Source organism: Nelusetta ayraudi, unplaced genomic scaffold (genome assembly GCF_046127955.1).
Source record: "Nelusetta ayraudi isolate G7.1 ecotype Tasmania unplaced genomic scaffold, CSIRO-AGI_Nayr_v1 ptg000047l, whole genome shotgun sequence".
NCBI classification, from domain to species: domain Eukaryota; kingdom Metazoa; phylum Chordata; class Actinopteri; order Tetraodontiformes; family Monacanthidae; genus Nelusetta; species Nelusetta ayraudi.
This window is the reverse complement of record NW_027466097.1, coordinates 389812-416510: the sequence shown is the minus strand read 5'-3', so window position 1 is coordinate 416510 and position 26699 is coordinate 389812. Positions and strand designations below refer to the sequence as shown.

The 26699-nt window shown below is 42.1% G+C and overlaps 1 pseudogene; it reads left to right on the top strand.

Moving 5' to 3' along the window:
• The first annotated feature begins 8574 nt into the window (after positions 1-8574).
• Positions 8575-12086, top strand: LOC142894952 (uncharacterized; annotated as a pseudogene).
• The last annotated feature ends 14613 nt before the right edge of the window (positions 12087-26699 follow it).

Below are 26699 nucleotides of genomic sequence, written 5' to 3'. Positions count from 1 at the left end.
ATTGGGGGGAAAAAAAAAAAAAGAGGGATGAACAGGTTACCTCAACCTCCTGTCCAACAAGAGTCCATTCAGGAGCGGGTCCATACACTGGCATGTAGAAAGGACCTGTCACTGGGGGAGGTGATCGGCCATATACACAAATGTTAAACCTGGAAGAAGTGTCACATAATCAATTATGTAATCACACAATTCTAAGAAATATCTGTTAGCACAGTGTCACTGAAGAGAAAAAAATACAAATATATACAAAAATATGTATTTTACACACCCATGCGTGCAGCAACACGATGATATACTTGACGTAGCGCTGTTTGTAGTTCTGGCTTGACAGTCAGGCGAGGTGGAAAGTCAAGCACAAACACCTACAAAATAGTTGTATAAAAAAACAAAAAAACAAACAAACATAAAAATGCAAAATAAATTCATGAATATTCTTGTTATTGAACTATGGATCATGGAATTACTTGATATTGATAAAACAAAGTGGCGATGACATTCATGTGTTCAAATTTGTTTGTCACAGCAGATAAACAAACCTTGGGCCAGCGGTCCAACACAGTTGCCAGTAGCGCAGCAAAATCCTGGGCGGAGTCTGTTACAAGCCCGTGTTCAAGGTTGTTGCCCGGGGCGAGAACACAAAACCATCCACAAGTGGACAGAGATGTGAGTCTCCCACCACCAGAACAAAAACATAAAGAAACTTGTGGCTTGACAAAATCACGACCCATACCTTCTTGTCTGGTTGCTGGGCCTTAAGAACGAACTTGCACTGTTTTGTCAGTCAGGAGCAAAACGGGCCATCTTCGCACCCAGGTCGCTGACCAGTACCGCGCCCTGTGTAAATTGACAAAAAAGAAAAATCTAAATATGTTTTTGTAAGATTTATTTGGAATACAACATAACAACACAGGCAGAACATGAAATCATGAACGTGGAAGTACTCACGACGTTCAAAGTCCTTCCGAGGTGGAAAAGGTGTCCAATCCCGTTTTTGCTCCAGGCGTCGTTTCATGGCCAGAGAGCGACGGAATGCCTTGGTGTTCGGCATCTGAACAATGATATGAAAGATTGTGTCATGTTTTCTCACACACGACATCAAAACACAGAAAGGTTTCTGTACCTTTGCAGCTGGAGACGATGAGCTTAAATCAATAAAGCAAAAGAAAATGTGTATGTGTACTCTTGGACCCTAACCCTAATGCCATACAAGTCTATGGGGTGAAATTTCAACTTTGTCCTACAGATATGGGGCCACTTGCTTTTTCATCAGGAGCCCCCAAGAAGCACCCACGCCAAATTTGGGGCTTCTAGTACTTGAGGAACCCCGAAACCCTAACCCTAATTTCAGCTAAGCCTAACCCTAACCCTAGTTTAAGCCTTATTGTTAACCCTAATTCAATGCAAGTCTATGGGGTGAATTTTCAACTTTGTCCTAGAGACATGGGGCCACTTGCTTTTTCAACCGGAGCCCCCAAGAAGCGCCCACGCCAAATTTGGGGCTTCTAGTACTTGAGGAACCCCGAAACCCTAACCCTAATTTCAGCTAACCCTAACCCTAACCCTAACCCTAGTTTCAGCCTTATTGTTAACGCTAATTCAATGCAAGTCTATGGGGTGAATTTTCAACTTTGTCCTAGAGACATGGGGCCACTTGCTTTTTCATCAGGAGCCCCCAAGAAGCGCCCACGCTAGATTTGGGGCTTCTAGCCAATGAGGAAAAATTTGGAGCAGACACGACAGGTGTACAGCTGAGAAGGCACTTAAGATCCTCAAAGGACTGTTGCCACTCACTAGACCAAACAAATGGTTTCAACGGACTGGTTAATTCTTCTCTCGTGGCCGGCAGCTCCACTGCCTTAGTGCTGGAGATGCCCGCTCAGGGGCGCCGCCAGGAATTTTGGGCCCCCTGAAAAAAAACAAAAACAAATGGGCCTCCTTTGCTCAGCGCTTGTCAAAAGCTTCACATCACTCAAAAAATACAATATAGTTCAATAATAGTGCTTGAGTCCATCTTGACAGTGTCAATGTATTTTTATTGTGAATTCTCCACTAAGCAAACTCTTAACATTTATGAATGATTCATGAAAAAACACTTGATGTCTCTCGGACAAAGTTGAGCTTTGACCTTCATAGACTTGCACTGCATTAGGGTTTAGCGATAAGGCTGGAATTAGAGTGAGGGTTTTGGGGTTCCTCATGGGCTAGAAGCCCCAAATTTGGTGTGGGTGTGTCCAGGAGGATCTTGATGAACCTGAAAGTGGCCCCATGTCTCTCGGACAAAGTTGACCTTGGACCCTCATAGACTTGTGTGGCATTAGGGCTATCGATATGCGATACAAACCTGGTGAGTTTAAGACTTAGTGACTCTACGTACATGAATGTATGGGGTACCCCGTCCTTACTTTGTTCCAACCTTCCCTCCACAAACCTGGCTGTCCAGTGCAGAAGTCAAAGTGAGAGAGAGAACAAAGAAGGAGGAGGGCCTGTGACGCCGCTGCTGATTGGCTCGTTGGTCGGTTGAATGAGCCAATTCTAGAGCTCCCCTCGGTGTCCACACACTGCAAAATATATCTAAGAAATAAACACTTAAATTGAGAAAGAACAGGCTAGAAACAAGTCAAATTATCTGCCAATGCAGTAAGATATTTAGACTTGGTAAGATTTCTTAAAATAAGACGATATATCTAGGCATTTGAAGAATGGAAAAACTCTTGAAATAAACAGTAAAGCACTCATTCCAAGGACTGTACTAAGTCAAATAAACTTGATACTAGCTTCTCAATTCTTTTTTCACGTTTGCTTCTTTCTTAATTTGAATGAAAAGATCTTAAAACCAGACCTACTAACAGTGCAATTCTTCTTAATTTAAGTGTTCACAATATTAGCTTTTTTTTCTCAAAATGAGACAAAGCATCCACCCCCCCTACGCCCATTCCCCCCCCCCAAAAAAGATAATTCAGCAAACAGAATTAATATTGTCAACAACTATTTATTCACTTAAATTGCTGACAGTGCCTTCACTGCCTTGTAATAAAAACGTCACTAAGGCATTGCATCTTAAAACAATCTCAAGCAATCATTTCTAGAACGCAAGTAATGTTGTGTTGTTACAATATTCACCGTCATCATTATTGAATATTGATTCAGATTCCCTGACACAAAAAAAACAAAAACAGTATGGGGACAGCATATAGTGTTGTGTTCCTATCACCACTGATAACATGTTTGTTCCAACAGACTCCCACCCACCCTCAAGTTACAACTACCAGGGGAGTGTATCACTACCTATGCCTAGTACACAGCTCTACTCCCCAATAAAATCTTTCCATTCTGCCATGGTCTTTTTTGTATGAGGCTGTGGTGTCTCACTCATGGATAGTGTCCTGTAGCACTTCTGTCTGAATGACAGAGAGAAGGGTTGCCACACACTTTTGGATATGTGAGGTACAGGGCATAGTAGTAATCCATCAGATGAAGCAGATCCCCATCAAACAGCAACACAGGGTGCAGAAAGACCTGTTCTGCGAGTACATTGTGGGATCTTCTGTTGGCTAAAGAAAAAGAAGAAGGAAACGCCACATCCATGCATGGAACTATGAAGTGTTGAATGTGAGAAAATGCGAACAAACTTTCACCTGAATGACATGAAGCAGTGCCTCACTGGCATGTCCCAGCTTCTTCGGTGGTGGACTTGGTGAAGGAAAGAGTGTGGGGAGTGCCCTGAGCAGCGCGATGGAATATTCCACTGGAATAGAACAAATCAACTTTGAGTTCAAAGTTAGTCTTCCTAAAAATGAGTCTTATTAGGTTTGTGTTGATCACAAAAAAATCTTATTTTTTCAGCATGAAGAGTATTACCATTCTGCATCTATTCATTCAGCGCAACATAAACCATCCTATGTCCAAGGAAACAGCTACACAGTCAATTAGAGACACAGCAAAATGACTCTACTGAACTACAACCAGCGTTATGCGTGGCTTCATCACTTCATTTTTTTTCCAAACACCATAAAATTACACATTGGTGCAGAAGTCTTCCCATCTCTTTTTTTAGTTCATCAATGAATTTTCTGTTGCCCTTATCCAGAATGCGCCGCAGCTCATTCATCGCCTATAATGCAAGTCAATGTTAAAATCTGCAAAAATGCTTGCTTTTCATCATAAACCAAAACAAGTACTTCCAGTGACGTACTTAAACACACCCACCCCCACATTCAGGTACACACACCACCACATCCATACACACACTACCACATCCATACACACACACACACACACACACACACACACACACACACACACACACGTATACACAGATGCAAACATGCACATACACACAAGTATACACACATGCAAATATACACACACACCCGCACACACGCACACACACACACAAATATTCACAAGCGCGGGTACACTGTTGTACACTATTGCATAGCTTATTGTCTTATTGATCCATGAGTAGATTATTATCATCGTTATTATTACTATCAACATTATTATTATTATTATTATTATTATTATTATTATTATTATTACTATTATTATTATTATTATTACTATTAACGTTGCTATTATTATCATCGCTATTATTATTAACATCACTGAATGAACTCGCATGTATGTTTGTATGGGTATATATGCACTATCTGACAATTAGCTATGCATATTTACGATCTGTTTTGTTCTCTTTTAACACAATTGTATATTGTTGCCAGTTGCCTCCTCTACTCCTCTCTCTCTATCCCTCTCATCATCTCATCATCCCCTCCCCCCCCCCCCCCCCCCCCACACACACACACACACACACTCATTTCCCCTCTCTACTCACCTCCCTATCTATCCCCCTCAGTCCGGTCATGGCCAGAATGTCACCAAGAACATTATAATAAAACCACTGAAGAGGTAGCTCCTGAAACCACCCACGTGGCTCACACTCTCAAGATCTACCTCTGAGAATAAAATCTGTCAGCCATCATAGACATTCAGAGACACTTCTGCTTGTCATTATGGCCGGACCGGACAAGGGAAAAAAATAAAAAAAATAAAAAAAAATAAACCAAAACAAGTTAATCACTTACATGATAAAGATCCTTGACACATGGATATGCATCCAGGATCTTTGTTGGCCTTGTCCTGTTCTTTCAGAACATCACTATCGATGAAGGATCTTCTTGCTTGAAACTGCAGGTCAAGAATTTGGGAGACAGCATCTTGGTTGGGTTTTGGTTTCTTGTACAGCTCCTGCAGGGTCTGATAATGTCTGGCCTGTGCTGTCAGACCATCTTTGGCTGATGAAATGGAGGAGACAAATCAGTAAATCAGTCAAATGGATGAAATTGTTTGGAGCATCAAAATATATCAAATGACAATTCAAATGTAAAAATGCCTGTGATATATCATGATATCCAAAACTATCATAACATTGCCTAGCTTTCATACATTATCATTATTATTAAAATGGACATGTTTCTACTTATGTGAAGTGTGGCCATTATCAGAACTGCGCCCTGGTGTGTGACACAAAATAATTGTTGATCCACCAATTGAGTCTGCATCATGATCTTCTTCTTGGTCACTTGCTGAGAAGTCAATGCGATGCCTTTTCTTCTTGTGGCCCCTCTCTGGTGAATCTCTTGTGAAGATTCTTGTAAGTGCTCGCCTGTGGTAAATAAAATTTCACTCATTGAAAGAACAAATAAAGATGGAAAGTGAACATGCACAGATAAAAAAAAGTATCAGCCAAAAATAACCACACGCTTCAAAATCTTCACACTTTTTTCACAAAAAGTGCGCAAAATAATATAATCACTTACATGTTTCATTGTTTTGTCTTAATCCTTCAGCATGGGATAATACTCCACTAGTCTTTTAGCCATTGCAGTGACTTCATGCTTAGAAGGGTACCGGACCCCCTCTCCTTGCTGACTGGCTCTCAAGATAGAAATCATGCTGGTGACAGTGTTTCTCACCAGCCTGCATCTCAGCTCTTTGAACATGACACATTTCCCCTCACTGGCAGTGCGGGCCATCTGGAAGTAGTGCTTACGAGCTTGCTCCAACTCACTGTCTGTATAGAGGGTGGGCAAACTTTTTTAGCAACGGGCCACATGACAGACCTGCATCGAGTCGGCGGGCCACGGAAGGGGGGGTTGTAGGTAGGTACAGAATTCATAATTCAGTGCCTTGGAGCGAATAGCTTCGCCACTCAACTGGCCAAGAGACATGTGGCCTGTCCTTCTCCAATGCAAGCGGGTGGGAAAAGTACAGGAGTTGGTGTCTGCTCTTTTCTTAGAAGACAGCCTGCAATATGATGTTGTAAAGGAAGCAATTTTTCCTGCTTATGAGCTTGTTCCTGAGCCCTACCGGCAAAAATTTAGGAACCATAGAAAATCTAGTGGTCAAACCTTTGTCGAGTTTGCATGGGAGAAAAGCAACCTCTTTGATAAATGGTGTGCAGCTAATGATGTCAAAAATGACTTTGAGTCACTCCGTGAGCTCGTTCTTTTAGAAGATTTTAAAGACTCTTTGCCAGAGAAGGTGGTAATGTTCTTGAATGAACAGAAAGTGTCGTCATTGTCCAAGGCTGCTGTCCTCGCAGATGAGTTTGTGTTGACCTGTAAGACAGTCAAATCCACATCCTGAAGTGTTTTCTCTAACAATGGAAGTTCTTCAAAGACAGGGGTTACAACTGTATCAATCTCACCTATTGTAATTAACTTACATGATTTACATGTCGCGGGAAAGGAACCCCCGAGGGCCAAAAGGTATCTCCTTGTGTTTGTTGGATTTGCATTCAGGGACTGTCTCTGCCTTTTGTTTAGAACTTTCCTTTGAAATGTTGTGAGTGTCAGTGCGAGAGGTATGAAGGTCTTGGTGATCTATTGTTGCTGTGGAAAATTACCCCTGATGACCAAAAGGTTCCCGAGTAGGAAGAGTTGATCTGATTTGAATCTTTTAAATATGCATTTTAGCAGTGTCTCTGTTCTGGGAGGATATTTAAGGGAAGGAACAAGAATCTGAAGGGGCTTCTTTCTTTTCTCTCCTTTTCTGGGACCGACTCTCTCTCTCTCTCTCTCTCTCTCTCTCTCTCTCTCTCTTCTTCTTCTTCTTTTTCTTTGACTTCTTGATTTTTTCTACCATCATTTTTACACAACCGGTCTGTTACATTTTTGCTGCATTTTTACTCTGGACATCGCAATAAACTGGTATGTTATCCATTCCCCTTCAATATTAACTTGTTGAGACTTTTGTTTCTATGTGGAGAGCAATCTGACATCAGATATTGATTTAGTCTTCAGTTATATGGTAAATTCATTTGAGTAATGCTTGTACTCTTTACCTCTGAGTTGAATAGAAAAGATTGAGTGTCATGTTTTTCTAACTATTGAGTTGGAAGATATAAACCTCTGAACATCTCAACCTAGATGTCTGGGCTGTTCTTCTATGTTAAGAAGGTCACTGAATGCTTTGTCTATATCTGCCATCACTGAACTAAGATAGGGATTAATCAGAATCCCAAAGCCCTTAGTTATATGGTAAGTTTCACTGGACATTATTCAAACCCTTAACCTCTGAGTTGGACAGATAAGATTGGGTATCATGTTCAATAACCTCTGAATACTCCAACCAAGACATCAGGCTATTCTTCCATGTTTAATGAACAAACTGAATAGTTTTGTTAATTTATAGAAGCCATCCCTGAACTGAAGACTAATGTCAGATCACGAGAAGTTTATTATTATTGAGTCTATATTCTTAATTGTTAATCAAGTCTTTCTCTCAATCAATGTATAAAAGTAAAGTTATTATTATCAAATGGAGTCAGATTAAATTAATTATTATGTATTTTACTTTGAAATCCTCACCTTGACACCGGAACGACGGAATACGTATTGGGGAGATATTACTATTTGTGTCTAGATATTTCCTCCCCTACAGTTTGGTGACCCCGACGTGATCTCGCGATCGCATTAAGCAGGAAGGCGAGAGAAGTCAATTCCGGTACGTTTTAAGTAATGAGGTTTGAATTCCTGTGTGTCTACCTACAGTTTCTGTGGTAAGTACAAATTTACGGCAGTTATAAAGACTGAGGGAAAGTTTGAACACACATCATATATAGACACATAATATAGAACGGATCGACATATCCATTGTGAGATCGGAGATCGTAGAAATCCGATGGGGGGAAAAGTTTCATTTCGCAACTCATTAGGACAGGAGTGTGTAGGCATAGATGAGCAGATCATGGACATTGCTGGTTTACGTTTATACAAAACGTTAATTCGTCTGCGCGATCTCGGCGTTGATTTAGAATGGGATAACAGTGAAATTCTTCACTGGTATTCCACAAAGGGAGTTGCACTAAAATCTAAAGGCAAATTTCACGATCTCCCTATCGCAATTGTTTATTTACTCCGGCGCAACGACTCAAAAACCATAACAGAAGGTCGCCGCACTTTAGAGAACATCCGAGATTTTGAAACATTACGCTCCGAAGAAACGAAAAAATTACGCGCACAAATTGATGCATTTGATTATGAAAAAATAAATTTGGCGAGACAAATCGAAACAATGGAGACTGAAACTAAACAGCTTAAACAAAAGCTGAACTTAGACAAACGCTACACTTCCCAACTGGAAGACTACTGTGGCGATGCTGGCTTTCCAGTTGCAGCTATAAAACAGGCTGTTATTAGCTCCAAATGTGTTGAGAATTATGATCAAGACGACAGTGAAGATGAGGATATTACCCTCATCACCGGGTGCCCTGTAACTCAGGTCGACACCGACAATGAAATTCTGACAACCTCCGCAGTTTTCGCAACAGCAGAAAGCCCGCTCTATCCGTCCCTCAGCCGGCGCACCCCTCACTCGAAGCAAAACAATCGAAACCGAATGAAAACTCGTCTCAAAACAGACACAATTCCAAGAAAATCCGTCAATGTTTCAGTCGTCAAAACAGTTACAGATGCGAACAATGGTGTAACCACCATTACCAGAGCATTGTCTTGTGAAGAAACTTCAAAACATCGTGAGGTTATCGGCATCATGCCCCGCCGCGGCCCGTTCCAGAGTTACTGGGACAAACTAATGCTCCAAGCATTAGTTTACAATCTAGAGCCCCGCGATGTGTGGCAGATAGTTTTGCTTACAGTTCCAGAAGAGTTACACTCTAAAATTCCTCAAGAATTGAGAACTGGAACAATCCTTGAAAGACAGCCCGGTGAAACTAACGACGACATTTATAATAGAATAAAAGAAGTTTTGCTTCAGATGAGAGGACCACCAAAGGCCGAGTGGCATAGAATCCTTGATCTTAAACAATCAAGTAGAGAAACATTTGAGACTTTTGCAGAGCGTATGTGGGTGATTTTTAGAGAATACAGTGGGATAGAAGAATGCGATCGTAACCACGAAATTCTCTTACAGATGCTACGCAATAATGCTGGACCACTTGTTCAGAATGCGTTGGCTCTGGGTGGAGACCCACCTCAGAATACATTCAACGCACTCGTTGAATGGGCCACAAAAATAGAGCAGCGATCAAAATTTCTAAAGCCATGCCCTGTAGCGGCAACTCAATGGGTAGCCGAGAGAGACAATAATGTCATTATCTGTGACTATTGTCATCGATCTGGCCATAAACTTGAACGTTGTTTCAAACTGAATGGTGAATTCAGGAAAACAACTCATAAATCTATGCGAAACCATTCAAGAACTTCTCAAACCAGACAGACAACGGCGATTAGTTCTCAAACAGACATCCTCGATGATCTAGAACGAATGAATGACCAAAAATAGGGATGCGTGGCCTCCATTGGGAGCATTGTTTCCAGCAGCAACCGTATAATAGTAAAATCTAATCTTGGAGGCCGATTAGTCGACATATTAATTGACACCGGTGCTGCTTGCTCCTGCACGAATATCCCGTTACCTCTGACAGACGAGACCATTCAAATCAAAGGGATAGATGACACACTAATGACAGCGACCCTTACTAAACCAGTCCGACTTGATTTGGGTGCAATAGTGCTAACTGAGCCGTTCTGGTATTTACCAGGAAACAGCGAGGGTACTGTTTTGGGCATGGACATAATGGAAAAGCATGGCTTTATTATTCACTGTTTGGAAAAACAAATTGAGATTGCTCCAGAGAAAACGAACAAGAAACAATCGCTCAGAAACCATGCAAGCATTATGTCCATCACCACCTCTGATCAAGAATTCCAAGCGTGTCAAAACTCCATGTCTGTGATCAAAACCCGAGCAAATGTGCAGAAAAACCTAGATGTACATGAACCAAACAACATTGTTGACCAGTCAGCCAAGCAGGCAGCAATACGTCGCACAGATTTGACATTGGAAATGTCTGATACATCAGCTACAAGAGCCATCCAGACTACACCTATTGACTTAAAACAACAATTCTGGTGGCCAGCAATGGCTGGAGATGTTGACGGTTGGTGTGTTTCTTGCCTTGTGTGTGCTACCTTTAACCCAGGAAAACCTGGCTGCACTAGACTGTGCAGGCCTAATCCACCCAAAGACCCGTGGGGAGCACTGCAGATAGATTTCGTTGGTCCACTTCCCAGTGCCAAAGGGGGGTACCGCTCTTGCCACGTCATAATTGACAAATTCACTTGCAACAACACTGCAAGAACATTGGCACAGGCTTTAGCGAACCAAATCATCTCTCTGTTTGGAGCACAGCTTCAAATCGAATCAGTCAAGAGCAGCCATTTCGCAGGTTTTCTTTTTCCATTCCAGGAACTCCAGATGCCAAGAAAGCATCCAGAACAACCTGTATCCAGCTGGGTCAACGAGACCTACTTACCCATAGTTTTAACTGTGGGAGATGGGTATGGAAATATTCTATGGGGCCATACACACCTCACATTACACTTCTTTCAAAACAGTCAGTCAAATGGTCCCCCGGATTAGAACCGGAACAAAATTTTGTAACAACAAAATTTGCTGTAGTGAGGGAACCACCCATCTCCCCACTCTCAATATAACAGATAATATACAAATTTCCACGACCTTACAACTTAGTGTCAACACCAAGACACACCTCACTCCAAAATTTGGCTCTATTTAATTAATGTTTTAAAAGCCGAACCATGGACTAGATCCTAAAAAGTGTTATAACACGAAGGATCTAGAGCAAAAATTACATTTAGCTGCATGCATACAGCTCCACATAATTTTTAGACACATAGTTCATACAGATTTACTATTTAACCAAACTTGCTCCGCAGAAGACCAGCACAAAACTTGAATTAAATCTGAGACATGTTCATTTAACTGTTAGCCTTTTCCTTTTCAATTCGACCGGATTTATTGAACGTGACATAGCTTGCAGAACATTCGCAAAAGATTTACTTACAACTACTAGACAAAAAATTCTGTTTACATAAGACTCTCACACATGCCTTAAATGATTTGATTAATGCTCTGAATTTACATCGATGGTTCATGTCCAAAAAGAATGAAAGATGTTAATTATTCAGAATTACTTTTTATTTTCATTGTACTTTTATTGTACTTTATTAATGTCTACCAATAATTAATGTATTGGTTGTATTGGGTTCTTTGTCACTTTCCCACTTTTTCACCCAGAACAGGTTTTTCCAAATTCCATCACCATATAAATCAGGTAGTAAAATGGGACCACATCATGGGGTATATGACAGTAAGAGACACTGAGACCTGGTTCACTTCTCGCACATGTTGTCATGAAATTCCCAGTTGTATCATCTGTACTTGTAACACTTTAAAGCCTTTCACATGGATACGCAGACACCATCCAGGTGTCACACACACAGTGGTGTGTCGCCCGTGAAATGAACTCTTTTTCTTTTGAGCGATTGACCTGTTTTTGCCCGGAGGTCACTGAAAACTTTTCTATGGGTCAAATCTACATCTTGGGCAGAATACCATTGAACCTGGACATCTCTCCCTGGTGGGAGGACATCTTCTATGTGGAAAGCACCCAAGCTCCAACAGACACCATGGACTGTGCTAAAGAGATGATTCTTAACACAGGTTATCATCTCACTGAAGCCCAGGTGCAGGCCAGTTAGCTAAGAGGACAGTGAAAACCTTGTCCAGTCCATCCACGCTTGGCTCAATATGCAAACACTTGAGTCACACACTTTGCCCTGGTACTCAGCCCCATGCAACTACCAGATTTACAAAGACTGAGATGATACTACTATGGATGTGGGGAAGGACTGTCAATTCTCAACTTGACCCCTATCGTTTCATTCTGTGTTCATTTTTACTTTTGATGTTTGTTTTTTCCAGATGGCTCTCAGGGGCCAAAAGGGGGAAACTGTAAGACAGTCAAATCCACATCCTGAAGTGTTTTCTCTAACAATGGAAGTTCTTCAAAGACAGGGGTTACAACTGTATCAATCTCACCTATTGTAATTAACTTACATGATTTACATGTCGCGGGAAAGGAACCCCCGAGGGCCAAAAGGTATCTCCTTGTGTTTGTTGGATTTGCATTCAGGGACTGTCTCTGCCTTTTGTTTAGAACTTTCCTTTGAAATGTTGTGAGTGTCAGTGCGAGAGGTATGAAGGTCTTGGTGATCTATTGTTGCTGTGGAAAATTACCCCTGATGACCAAAAGGTTCCCGAGTAGGAAGAGTTGATCTGATTTGAATCTTTTAAATATGCATTTTAGCAGTGTCTCTGTTCTGGGAGGATATTTAAGGGAAGGAACAAGAATCTGAAGGGGCTTCTTTCTTTTCTCTCCTTTTCTGGGACCGACTCTCTCTCTCTCTCTCTCTCTCTCTCTCTCTCTCTCTCTTCTTCTTCTTCTTTTTCTTTGACTTCTTGATTTTTTCTACCATCATTTTTACACAACCGGTCTGTTACATTTTTGCTGCATTTTTACTCTGGACATCGCAATAAACTGGTATGTTATCCATTCCCCTTCAATATTAACTTGTTGAGACTTTTGTTTCTATGTGGAGAGCAATCTGACATCAGATATTGATTTAGTCTTCAGTTATATGGTAAATTCATTTGAGTAATGCTTGTACTCTTTACCTCTGAGTTGAATAGAAAAGATTGAGTGTCATGTTTTTCTAACTATTGAGTTGGAAGATATAAACCTCTGAACATCTCAACCTAGATGTCTGGGCTGTTCTTCTATGTTAAGAAGGTCACTGAATGCTTTGTCTATATCTGCCATCACTGAACTAAGATAGGGATTAATCAGAATCCCAAAGCCCTTAGTTATATGGTAAGTTTCACTGGACATTATTCAAACCCTTAACCTCTGAGTTGGACAGATAAGATTGGGTATCATGTTCAATAACCTCTGAATACTCCAACCAAGACATCAGGCTATTCTTCCATGTTTAATGAACAAACTGAATAGTTTTGTTAATTTATAGAAGCCATCCCTGAACTGAAGACTAATGTCAGATCACGAGAAGTTTATTATTATTGAGTCTATATTCTTAATTGTTAATCAAGTCTTTCTCTCAATCAATGTATAAAAGTAAAGTTATTATTATCAAATGGAGTCAGATTAAATTAATTATTATGTATTTTACTTTGAAATCCTCACCTTGACACCGGAACGACGGAATACGTATTGGGGAGATATTACTATTTGTGTCTAGATATTTCCTCCCCTACAGTTGACCCACAAAAATGTCATCTCATCTTCCCCCCCGATCGGACAGGCCTTCTGCTTCTCGTCCCACAAGAGCCGAGTCTAGCCACCTCCCCCTTGAAAAGGCTAGAGGGAAGGGACTTCTGGTTTGGCCATAAAGCGGTAGACTGCGCGACACCAGGGCTCTCGACCGTCTAGGGTAAAAACTCCCCGAAAACTTGAATGACTATTGTCAGATATCATATTAACTACAAAGTGATCAGGGGAACGTTGGAATGGGAAGGAAAACTCCATTCAACCAAAACAGAAACACGGTAACAGACAATATGGCGGAACTACCAGCTTGCTCTGAAACAGAGGGAGATGGCGAAACAAACTCCTCGTGACTAACGACGCGAAAAAGGGCTCGGACATAGAAATTATTAGCAAGGAGATACGGGATTTAAAAACGGAATCAAAAGAAGTCCTTTGCACGTTTGGAGAAACACTGAGGAACGACGTGGAAAAAGACTTGGACGACTTCAAAGACGAAATAAATCAACAACTTGCGAAAGTCATCACCGAACAGGAGCTCCAGACCGGCAAGATCAACGAGGCTGAGTCGCGGATTGAAAAGCTAGAACGTTGGGCACAGGAAGCTAATGACGCTCTGGTCATATCACTGAGAGAACAAAAAGCTCTTAAGGACAAGTTAACTGACCTGGAGTCCAGGCCGAGGAGAAACAACCTACGTATCTATGGAGTCACTGAAGGAGAGGAGGGAGAATCTGTGGCCAAGTTTGTGGAAGACCTGCTGAAAAGCGAACTGCACCTGCCAGCACATTTTAATTTCCAAATTCAGAGAGCACACCGCTCATTTGCACAGAAGCCAGCGGACGGTGCCCAACCGAGACCCATCATTGTTAACTTTCTGGAATTTACTACCAAAGAGAGGGTCCTGAGAGAGCTATGGAGAAAGAAAATAGAACTGGGGAATAAAGTACCGTCATTCCATCACGATTACGCGACAGAGATGGTCCAAAAGAGAAAGGAGTACAACACTGCTAAAAGAATCCTGAAGGAGAAGGGCATCCGCTTCCAGACGCCATTCACCAAGATGAGGACCCACTGGGATACGGGAACTCGAACCTACAACAGCGCAGAGGAGGTGAAGGAGGAATTGGCGAGACGCGGCCTGGCGGAGAAGACGGCGGTGGCGACGGGTGCGGAGGGGCCTGCGGCACTCGGTGCCCCGCACTACGACGGAGTGGCAGTGCAAGGAGGGATCCTGGAGGGGCTACGCATCAGCAGCGACACGAGCCAGAGAAAAGCTACAAGAGTTTCAAAGATTCTTTGATTAAATTCAGAGAATAAAGGGAAGAAAGCTGGTAGGGATGTTCTAGTATGACCGGTGTTTTTAGTTGACAAATTATTAAAATTGAATTCCCATGTTAATAGAAAAGAGACTGTGGGAAGTCCGGGTCGCTCCTTTTTTTCTAACGTTGGACTCATTTAAAACGACTAAAATACTCATTGCAGGTTCAAGTGTCATTTCTAAGTTAGGTTAGATTTTTGACTGCCTTCACGCGGGCCAGACAGAGACACGCCGTAGTTTGGCCATGCCTGATCTACAGGAAACACATCTCTCTCAGCAAGAGCTAAATCAACATGATTTAAAAGCTAAACTCGACACAACTAATGGCAACAGAAGTCAGACCCGCCTGTCGAAACTTGTCAACGTCTCTCTAGCCGAACTCGGGATGTTTGATGTTTGGAGGGACCTCCACCCGTTACAGAGGACTATTTTTTTTATTAACATTACAGACAGATACAGAATAGAGGAATGTAAAATAGGAACGACTGACTTGTACTGACACAGTATTAATTACCTTATTATTTGTCTAAATAAGAGGAAGAAAAACACACTTTGGAGATTAAATATGGGTATGCCAAATAATCCAAAAACACTGGAGGAGGTTAAGAAAGAGATTAAATGCTCTATGGAGGAGAACATAGATAGTCCAGTAGATACTACCATACTGTGGGACACAATTAAAGCTGTGATGAGAGGGAGGTTAATAGCGAGGGCAGCCTATCAAAAAAAGACTAGATGTGGCGAGGGGGAAGGTCTGGCAGAGGCGGAGACAATTCTGATGGTGGGTATAAAGGAAAATGGGGGCAGGGGGGTTGCCTGACAACGCCACCCGGGGAGTTGCACCCTAGGAAATAAACTATAATAAAATTCCTCGGGCTACACAGGTTCGTTACGCTTTGAAATTTAAGGGGACGAGATGGACTTCCAATCAGTCAGCTTTTTTAACAGGTAGGCAGACTCAAGAAGACATTAGACGGGTCCTATACATAATAGATCAGATCCAAAAGCAGGGCCTGCGAGCTGTTACTGGTGAGCCTTGGCTGTGTGAATTGGAGATTTCTGGATCAAGTTCTTGAGAAACTGGGGTTCCAAGAAAAGTTAATACAGTGTATTCAAGGTCTCTACCAAGAACCGACGACAAGGATAAAGATTAATGGTACTCGTCAAGGATGTTGCCTAAGCGCTACATTGTTTGCTATGTTCATTGAGCCACTGGCACAAATGATCAGACAAAGTAACAATCTAAAAGGAATACATATACGAGAGCAGGGACATCTAACAGGGCTTTTTGCTGATGATATTATTTTGGTTCTCCAAGACCCGGACAGAACCTTACCTCATTTGATGTTGATAATAGAAACCTATGTTAAATACACAGGCAACATGTTAAACATAGCAAACACTCAAATTCTCACGCTGAATTATCATCCAGGCCGAGAAATTAGAGGAAAATATAAAATCAAATGGAATTCCAAGGTTATCAAATATTTGGGTGTGCTATTGGCAAAAGATCTTTTGAAAAGGTTTGAAATCAATTAGAATGCTATTATCAATAATCTATAAGAGATCTAAGAAGAGTTTATGATTATTTTTTTTTACCCTGTGCATCTTTTGTTTTGTTAGTAGTACTTGTCATTGCTCCAACACGAATAAACATGCTGCATCCCACTAGATGGCGCATTTGCCTTATTTACAAGCACCACGGTCATCGGAGCTGATTGCTGCCACTCTCACCAAGGTCTACTAAGATTCCACAATCTATTACACCTCGTGAGCAAAACAGGCTACAGGTAAAATTAAACATCTTCAGTTGAGCAACTCAGGCAAGTTAAACTGATTTAAAAACAAACAAACACTATAATACTAGGAAAAGAATCCTCTATATGTCAATAAATACAACAGATTGAGTATTCATAAAAAAAAATGCTTACTTTAAATAAGAAAATCCAACAAACCAACAAGTGCAACACTAAAACGCAAACCAACAATCAAAATAATGCTTAATTGCCTTAGTTTCGTCCCACACTTATCAGCTTAGCGACTAAGAATAACACACATTATTCACCTGGACAGAAGGAGGTTCTGAGGAACGTGTTGGTCCTGGAGCTTCCTGGTCAGGATGTTCGGGAGATCCCTCTGGCTCAATGTCTGGAGCGCCAACATATTTTAGAATTGCTCCTGCAGAGACAAAGCTCATTAGATCATCAAGCAAAACAGATCAGAAGCGCATTTTCCTATTTTATTATTACAGTGATGTTGCAGTAATATAGGAAAATTAAAAATTCATTTGTTTTTAAATTAAACATTATGGTTGCAGTGTCCCTTTAAAGCTTTTACCCAATTACAAAACTGTCATTTTTAAGAGTTTTTGGCATTACTTTACACACTGTACTAGTTAAAGTAATAAAACTAAGATAAATGACCCACTACCACAACAGTCTAAAATAGTCAACACCATGCCAAATAAAGTATTTCCATAAAATATTTCTTTGAATTATAAAACAGTAGCACATTTCTAATTAAGGGCCTACAAAATACAAACTAAGCTTAGTAAATTCATCCTAAGTTAAGGCTAAAATAACATTAAGAGTCAAATATGTGAGAGACACCTTCCACTGAACGATAACAGGGGACTGACTACAACAACAACAAAATGCCCTACTTCACTCCCTCCCTCCCTGTTAGAATGTGAATAAACGAGTGTGGAGTCAATCACTCATTCCCATGGCAGGATAGGTCAACTTGGCAGGATATGGTCAACTGGGGGGGGGGCGACAACAGCGTTTCCCCTCCACCTCTCCAGCCCACATCACAAACAAATAACTTACCTTTCCCCTTTGCAAGTTTTTCTTGATCAGTTTTCTTTTCCTTCCGTTTTTCCGCACCGCTGGGATAACTCCTTTTTGATGCCATAATGGTGTCTGTTTGTTTTTAATCCTCTCGCTAACGGGAACGAATGGTAGCTGTCAATCATTCACGTCATACCTGTGCGTCGCCGGCCCGCTACGTCACAACCTGCGTGACAGTGCGGCAAGCCCCCAGAGTCCAAGATGGCGTCCCATTCCTTTCAATGAAGTTGCTCACCCAGCGCATGGCTCCCAAAAACTTTTTGACTTCCGCATTGATGAGATAATAGAGCATGCGCAGTTGTGTCAGTGTGGAGACCGTCACTGACAGACGTGCGCGCTCAAGAACCGTACAAAATTCAACATGGAAATCAATGTATTTTTTACGGAACAACTGACGATTGTTGTTTGGAAATTTTAGAAATAATAATGATGATGATGATGATGATGATGATGATGATGATGATGATTATTATTATCATTATTATTATTATTATTATTATTATTATTATTATATTAATAAAATAGTATTATTATAATAATATACTATTATTTGTGTATTAAACAAGTGAGCAATGTGCCACTGAATAATAAATGATAATTCTTTGAAGCAACTCTCTATGGACCATAACAGCACTGCCACACATATTTTTTTAATTAATAACCTCTTTGGAAAGCAGACAAAGGAATGAAATGATTGGTCTATTTATTTCATCAGAACTAAAAAAAAAAATAAAAAACAAAAACTCAACGATCTTGAAAGTTCCTCCCTGAAAGTTCCTCCCTTTCTCTTGCACCTGTCGATGTGTGTAGCTAACACAAATCTGCAAATATTTTGTCGTTCTCATGGAATTAAACAGCACACCATGTTAATTTATCAGCGAGTGCTCTCTCTTTTCATGCAATTCATCACGCTTAACATGTAATGCTGAATCATGAACGCTATGGAGCAAAAAATAATAATTACATAAACCACGAGTGAAATAAAATGTGTCATTCATTCAATAAAGATTTCATTCATTCATCTTCTATACCCGCTTATTCTTATTCAGGGTCACAGGGGTCTGCTGGAGCCTATCCCAGCTGTCTTAGGGCGAAGGCAGGGTGACACCCTGGACAAGTCGCCAGTTCATCGCAGGGCCACATAGAGACAAACAACCATTCACACTCACATGCACACCTACGGACAATTTAGAATGTTCAATTGACCTCACATGCATGTTTTTGGAGTGTGGGAGGAAGCCGGAGAGAACCCACGCAGACACAGGGAGAACATGCAAACTCCACACAGAAAGGTCCCAGGTCCAGGCCACAGAATCGAACCCACGACCTTCTTGCTGTGAGGCGGCAGCGCTAACCACTGCACCACCGACTATTTTATTGCTTAGTTGAAAATGCCATTTTACTTTATTTAACAAAGCATATCATTATTTCATCATGCATTTAATTGTTTTGTGGTCCTGTGTTTTAGTGCTTCATAATTGTATTCTGTTGTCAAATTTGCCCATCAAAGTCAGATTAGTAATCCTGTACATCACTTTAAGGAAAACTAATTCTAGGTAATGGATTGCAGATCTTGTAGCACCTGTTACAATGGAAAGAAATGTATACATAAGTACGTCTGTGTGCCCGATATTTTAGCTAACACTAAACTTTCTGCACAACTGTCTGCATTGTGCTTTTTCTTCGGCCACAGAGAACAGAAACGTCTGTAGTTATTTGTTCACCCATGGTACAGTTTCATAAGCTTTTCAGTTTTTAATATGTGTTAATGTAAAAATCCACACGCGAGGCATTTAAAAATGGCGGTTTTGGACTTTCGTGAAAGACTGCCTTTGGCCAATCAGTGTCCTGAACGTTGCTACGTCACCCTTATGGTCTCAGCTCTGCCCGCTTCGAACCCCAACGAGGCAGGTACCAAAATCCTAAACCCTGGGAACGTGACAATTGTTTTTTTCAATTGAAGTTTTCGTTATTTTGTTCGTTTTCGTTAACTATTATAACCGTGGTCAGGACCTCCAGTGAGAAGATCCACTGGAGGACATTTAGAGCAAACAGTCAGACAACAGCAGCTTCACCACATCAGCTGAAAAATGGAGTTTGGATGCTTTCAGCTTCAAGTCGTGGACAGAAAATGATGCTCACACTGTCACACTGATGTTTTCTTCTCCAACCTTCTCTCAGCTCCAGAGGTTGGTGGTCTGCAAGAGTCTGGAGAGGAGATGTGAACGTGTGACTGAAGGTGAAGAAGCAGGAAGTCAAACTCTCCTCAACAGCATCGACACTGAGCTCTACATCACTGAGGGACTGAGTGAGGAGGTCAACAGAGAGCATGAGGTCAAACAGCTGGAGACCAAGAAGACCAAGGAGATCCTCCACGACCGTCCAATCAGGTGCAGCCAGATCTTTGAAGCCTCACCTGAGCAGCAGGGACTCGGGGAGTCAGAGTGGTGCTGACCAGGTCTCTGGGCTGGACTGGGAAGCCTTGGGGTCCCACTGGAGGAGCTGGAGGAGGTGACTGGGTCCAGGGAAGTCTGGGGGTCTCTGCTGAGGCTGCTGCCCCCGAGACCTGACTCCGGATACGGCAGTAGAAGATGGATGGATGGATGGATGGATGGATGGATGGATGGATGGATGCCAGGTGATAGAACATTTCATAAAAACAGACTCTGCATTATAACTTCTATTATACTCTAAATAACTCACTCCAATATAACTGCACTCGTCCTTCTCTCACATTACATTGGATCACAATGACCAAACAACACAACAAAGACAATGATCCAACTGTACTGCCACGTCCAGACTCAGTGTAGGTCTGTAGGCCTCTTGGACCTTCATGTGAACCACTGCGTGTTGACTGGAGGTGACTGGGGGTCTCTGCTGAGGCTGCTGCCCCCGACATGACTGACTGCTGTCCTCCTACCTGGACAATGCAATCTCACGTTCATTCTGCTGCAGATGGCCATTTTCATTTTACACCGTCCAAATTTACAGCTCAGGGCGCTGGGACGAATTCCAAATTGTGTGCAGATACAGGCCTACACTTCAAATAATTATGAGAAAAATCCAACGTAAAGAGAGCACTTCCATTAGGAAATAGTCAACATGAAATTTCGTCTTCTACTGACACCTGCTGGTCAAATTGAATAGTTGCAAATATTGTGAAGAAGTTGTCATCTAATTCTAATCCTAAACAATATGGCCATTCCAAGTCAAGTATTAAGACAATTAATCAGGTTTGTACTGCTTGATTGAACACATTCATCCCGTTCCAGTGCACTAAAACCCACTTCCCTTCAGGACCGTGTCAGCGAAGCCAAAACTTCCTTGAGTGACGCTGTTTCCCAGCATGCAATGCGAGCTCGCGATTCACAATACTATTTCATCACAAACATGGATGTAAAAAATAAAAAGGAACGAAAAATGAAACTTCAGGAACACCAACCATTGCAATACAAGCAGAACTGGGCAGAAGTTTTATATTATGTACACCATAATACAGCCTTCTAGTGGCCAAGCTATTTAATCCGTCTCTTCCTAAAGCACTTCCACAGGTGGAAGCTTATCATAGAGGTCACGTGCTGTTTGTGTCACCCCACCAACCACCTCGGGGAAGGTCTAAGACAAGAGCCAATCGATACACTTGCAGGGTATCACCTGATACGGTTTAGCGAGTGAACAGAAAATATGGGTCAACGTGGGCAGTCATCACAGGTGAAGCTTTCTGGCGGAAATGATGCACTACAAGTGGATGTGACGCTCATGAGTGCGATGTATGAGGTAGGGCAATGCTCCAGAACCCGATTCAGACTACTCTCCCTCCACTTTTTTTGTTTTGTATGAGCGTTTAAAAAAACAACATCATGATAATCGAATAAGCTTTAGTTTATTAATCAGAATTAAAACAAGTAGGTTTTGCCCTTACAAGGTTGTAGATTTGTTATAGATGAGTTCCTTTGTTGGAGTTCGGCGGCCAGCACCGAGCGATGATTGCTCACCCACTTATTGAGCTTAAATCCACCTCTACCGCACAGGTCTGTTAGCTGCTGGTACAGATGTATTGCTTGTTCCACCGTGCTGATGGCCTTTAGACAATCATCCACGTAGAAATTTTGACAAACAGTGTTTATAACCTCGGCTGGGAAGTCATGCTGATTGTCGTCGAATGAAGCACAGCTTGGGGATGACACTGCCCCAAAGATGTGGACCAGCATCCTGTGCTCTTGTAGGTCCTTTGTAATGTCCCCATCTGGCCACCAGAGGAAGCGTAAGAAGTTTACATCCTGGTTGGAAACTCTTACTTGATGAAACGTTCCCTCAGTGTCAGTCATGAATGCTACAGGGCCTTGGCGAAAACGAAGCAGCACACCTAGCAGTGTACTTGTCAAATTGGGACCCTGCAGGATCTCTTTATTTAATGATGTTCACTCACTTTCAATCTCACAGCCACTAAAAAAACTGATTGTGATTGAGAGGTCCTCAGCAGCCAATCACTGTTGGGAGTCCAGCCTTCAAACACTCCTCCTGAATCCACAGTCACATCTGTGAGCATCTGGAACTTTGGCCCTGATCCTCCACACCACACAACTTGGGATGACAGCGCCACCTACCTGTATCCTTTCAGCAGCCAGTCCATGCTCTGACCCGTTTCCACTGTGGCCTGTTGTGTCATCTGGACCGGAGTCTGGATCATCAGTGTCCAGGTTCATGGAATCTGTCAGAGTGCCGCCGTCCTGTGATGTAATGATAGAGAATCACTCTATTTATACTAATGTGCAGAACCACTGGAGTGTCATTTCTTCACTGCTGTCAGCAACAAGCATTTGGTGTCACACTGGTGTACGACACTTATGGGCTAATTAATAAGAAATGACATATTTATGAGTCACCTGCAATGCCCAGATTGTTGCCGCTTATCTGCTGATATGAGCCGTCAACTGTTGCAATATAGAACCACGGGCAGGAAATTACAATTAGTGTAGAGTATATTATAATTTAAAAGTTTACTTACGGTAGTTCTTTAAAGAATTTAGCAGGGATGGAACAGGCTAACGTGACGACGTCACCTGTAACACGGTAGGAGCTCAACCTGCTGTCACGGCGAAAACTCCGTGTTACGTCCCGTCGAGGGGGACCGAGACGCAACGTGTGGGACACCTTCCCCCACTCCCTAGCCTCATTAATTTTTCACTGCAGTTGGCAGTTTCAACAAAAAACATTTTATTAATCAGTAAATGAAATAAACAAAACAACTTAACCGGTGGGCAGCAAAGGCTTCAGGGTGGGCCCAGGCCAAAATAATAAACCAAACTCCAACTAGCTCGACTTAAGAACTAACTAAAGAAAGAAAGAGAACCCAAATACAGAAAGGCTAACCTCCCTACATACTTATTAAACAGGAGAAAAGAGGGGACAAAGAAAATGGCAGCCCACCCCTACGGCTGCGTGCTCTAACACCATTTCAGAAGTGACTAACTACAGAGTTGGGAGCGGAGGAGGGATGACCGTCAGGCTGGCTCGACTGCTCCTCCTTCTCAGCCGTGGCGCGTCCAATCAGCAGCCGACATCCAGGACCGCACCTGCAAGGCGTCATCCACTCTCACACACAGACACACACAGACACAAAGATAGAGGCACCTAGACCCACCTGTGGGTCATAACACCCCCTCCCTTAAGAACTAAACCCTATTAACATACCTACAAACAAAACTAAACAAGAAAAACCTCAGTTCCCCCGAAATAAGAATTCCGCAGCTAGTCCACATGTACAGGTGAAAACGCATCTGCCAACACATTATCAACCCCCCTTCCTGTGGCAAATCTGGAGATTGAAGTCTTGCAGGAGCAGAGACCACCACATCTACGAGGGCATTATGGTCTATAAAAACCTGACCCCAAATTAACATCAAGATGGACACTGTCAGAAGGAGAACCAAAGCTTCTTTCTTAACTTCCCAATAATGACTCTGTGTGCGTGCTTGCTTAGTTGTGGCATGTCCCTCTACTTCTATGTCATGGTGCAAAACTGACGTACGGCGGGGGTGGTCAGAAAACAATAGTGGGTGGCTCTCAATTAATTTAACAATATCATGACGGGCTGATGCAGGCAAATGGGACAAAAACAAGCTTAAGTTATTCATAATTTCAGAGTTTCCCAGGCGCGCCGAAGGAACACCGATTATTTTATTTATTTATTTATTTTTTTTCAATGAGCCCTCCCTCCGCCAATGGGCACGGAGGGGGCGGAGGCTCAGGCGACACATTTTTCCGAGCAACGTAACGCCCGGTTCACACTGGACGCGGAAGCGCCACGAAGCGCCACGAAGCGCCGAGGGCGCCCATGTTAATCAATGTAGTAGTTCACACCAGACGCGAACAGGCGCGCGGCTCCCCTCGCGGATCGCGCCATGCATTTAACGTTAGTTCACTGGACGTGTAAGCGAAGCGCCGCCGAGCGCTTCCATTCGGCGCCCACGTTAATCAATGTGGTGGTTGCATGGCTCGCGGCATGCATTTGTTGTTTCGGCGTCTGCTCTATTTCGTGCGCGAGCCGCGAGCGATCTTCGTCTACAGTGCAGGAAGTCGCTCAATAAAAACGAGAAAACGAGATAATTTGAATTTTCAAAATAAACTAATTTCAAAATAAAAAACGAATGATAAATTCGATCATAGATCATATTTGTATGTTATATTTGTCAGTACATTGTATCAGAGTGTGAGAGACATTAAACACACACACACACACACACACACACACACACACACACACACAGAGGAAGACTTGATCAAAATACGTCTGTTTGATCCTAGAGATGCCGGTCAATGATCATTATGAAAGAGGTCTTGTCTTAAGATGGACACCTGAGTGTGTGTTTCTATTTATTTACACACACACACACACACACACACACAAAAGTAAGCTACGGAGCGGGCTGGCTACGGGGTGAGGGGGGGTGATGATGAAAATGATTTTTTTTATTTAATTTTTTTTAAAGAAAAAAAAAAGAAACTCAAGTGGGAGTGAAAAAAAGACTGCAGCTGAGCAGAAGCGCTTGTCGACCGTCGCGGAGCTGTTCGCGTCTGGTGTGAACCAGTTGGAGCCTCGCTTGCGAAATTCGTCGGCGCTCCGCTTCGTGGCGCTTCCACTTCCATTGAAATGAATGGCACGAGCCGCGCGCCTGTTCGCGTCTGGTCTGAACCACTACATTCAGTGCGTTTACATGGCACTAGAGAAAATCGAATTATTGCCTTAGTCTGATTATGATCGGAGAACTCACGTGCGTGTAAACACCTTACTCCGATTATGATTGGAGTTTGAGAACTCCGATTGGAATCGGAGAACTCCGATTGAGACACCCAGATAATGCGATTGGAATTCGAATTTCTCTGCCATGTATACGCCTTAATCGGACTATTAACTGGACAATGTGAGTGCGCATGCGCCACGCCTCGCTCTCGCAACTCATGACCGCACAACTACGTCGTCTAACAAAACAGACGGCGCGAAACAACCTGGCAAACGCGAATAAGAATGTTGACATTTGGAGAGAGGATGAGACCGGGGCGATGCTTTCACTTCTAAAAGAGATGGACATATTAAAATAACGCGCAACGGAGACCATTTTAAAAAGGGTAGCGCAGCAAATGCAGGGCTCTGGCTTTGCGCACCCCTGAACAAATACGTATTCCTTCGTATTTATATTTCTACCTTTTCGTTCACATTTTTTGTAAGTTAGAAGAATTTTAACTTTGTAAATAAAAGCACAGCAAAGACATGTTTTTCTGATTTGTTTTTATTTTGGTAATTTCGCTGTTATTCTGCTAGAAACGGCGTGCAGTGGCACGAGCTTCCTCCACGGTCAGCACTTTAATGAGCGTGTGTATAACTGAAGACACCGTTCCTTTGCAAAACCTGTACACAAACTCTCCCACCAGTCTGCTCCGAACCCAAATCCAAAAAGAACGAGAGTTTGGGGTCCGTAGCGACGGCACAAAGCGTAGCATCGAAGTCTTGTTGTAGCCCTCCAACAGCAAACAACGTTCTTGTCTGCCTTTTAAAATAACCAGGAACACAAGAAATAGGGTACACCTTATCTGCAAAGCAAGTAACACGTACATTATGAACTATCGTTCCATATCATAATAGATTTAATAAGTCAACTGAAAGCAGCTGACTATATATATATACATATATATATATATATATATATATATATATATATATATATATATATATACATATATATATATATATATATATATATATATATATATATATATATTAACCTCTTTCATTGAACTCCAAAAACATACATGGTCAGAATCCATATTATTATTATGTTGTTGTTTTTTTTAAATGCTCATACAAAACAAAAAAAAAAGTGTGACATCCACTTGTAGCGCATTATTTTCGCCAGCAAGCTTCTCTTGTTCTGACTGACTACATTGACCCATATTTTCGTATACTCAGACACCCTGCAGATCCCTTGCAAGGGCCCAGTGGAGTGACGCGCAAACAGCACGTGATCTCTACGATGAGCTTCCACCCACGGAAGTACCATCGGAGGACACGGCTTAAATAGTATGGCTTGTCCACCAGAAGGCTGTATTATGGTGTACATAATATAAAACTTCGGCCCAGTTCTGCTTGTATTGCAATGGTTGATGTTCCTGAAGTTTCATTTTTCCCTTTTTCCCTTTTTATTTTTTACATCCATGTTTGTGATGAAATAGTATTGTGAATTGCCAGCTCGCATTGCATGCTGGGAAACAGCGTCACTCAAGGAAGTTTTGGCTTCGCTGACACGGTCCTGAAGGGAAGTAGGTTTTAGTGCACTGGAACGGGATGAATGTGTTCAAT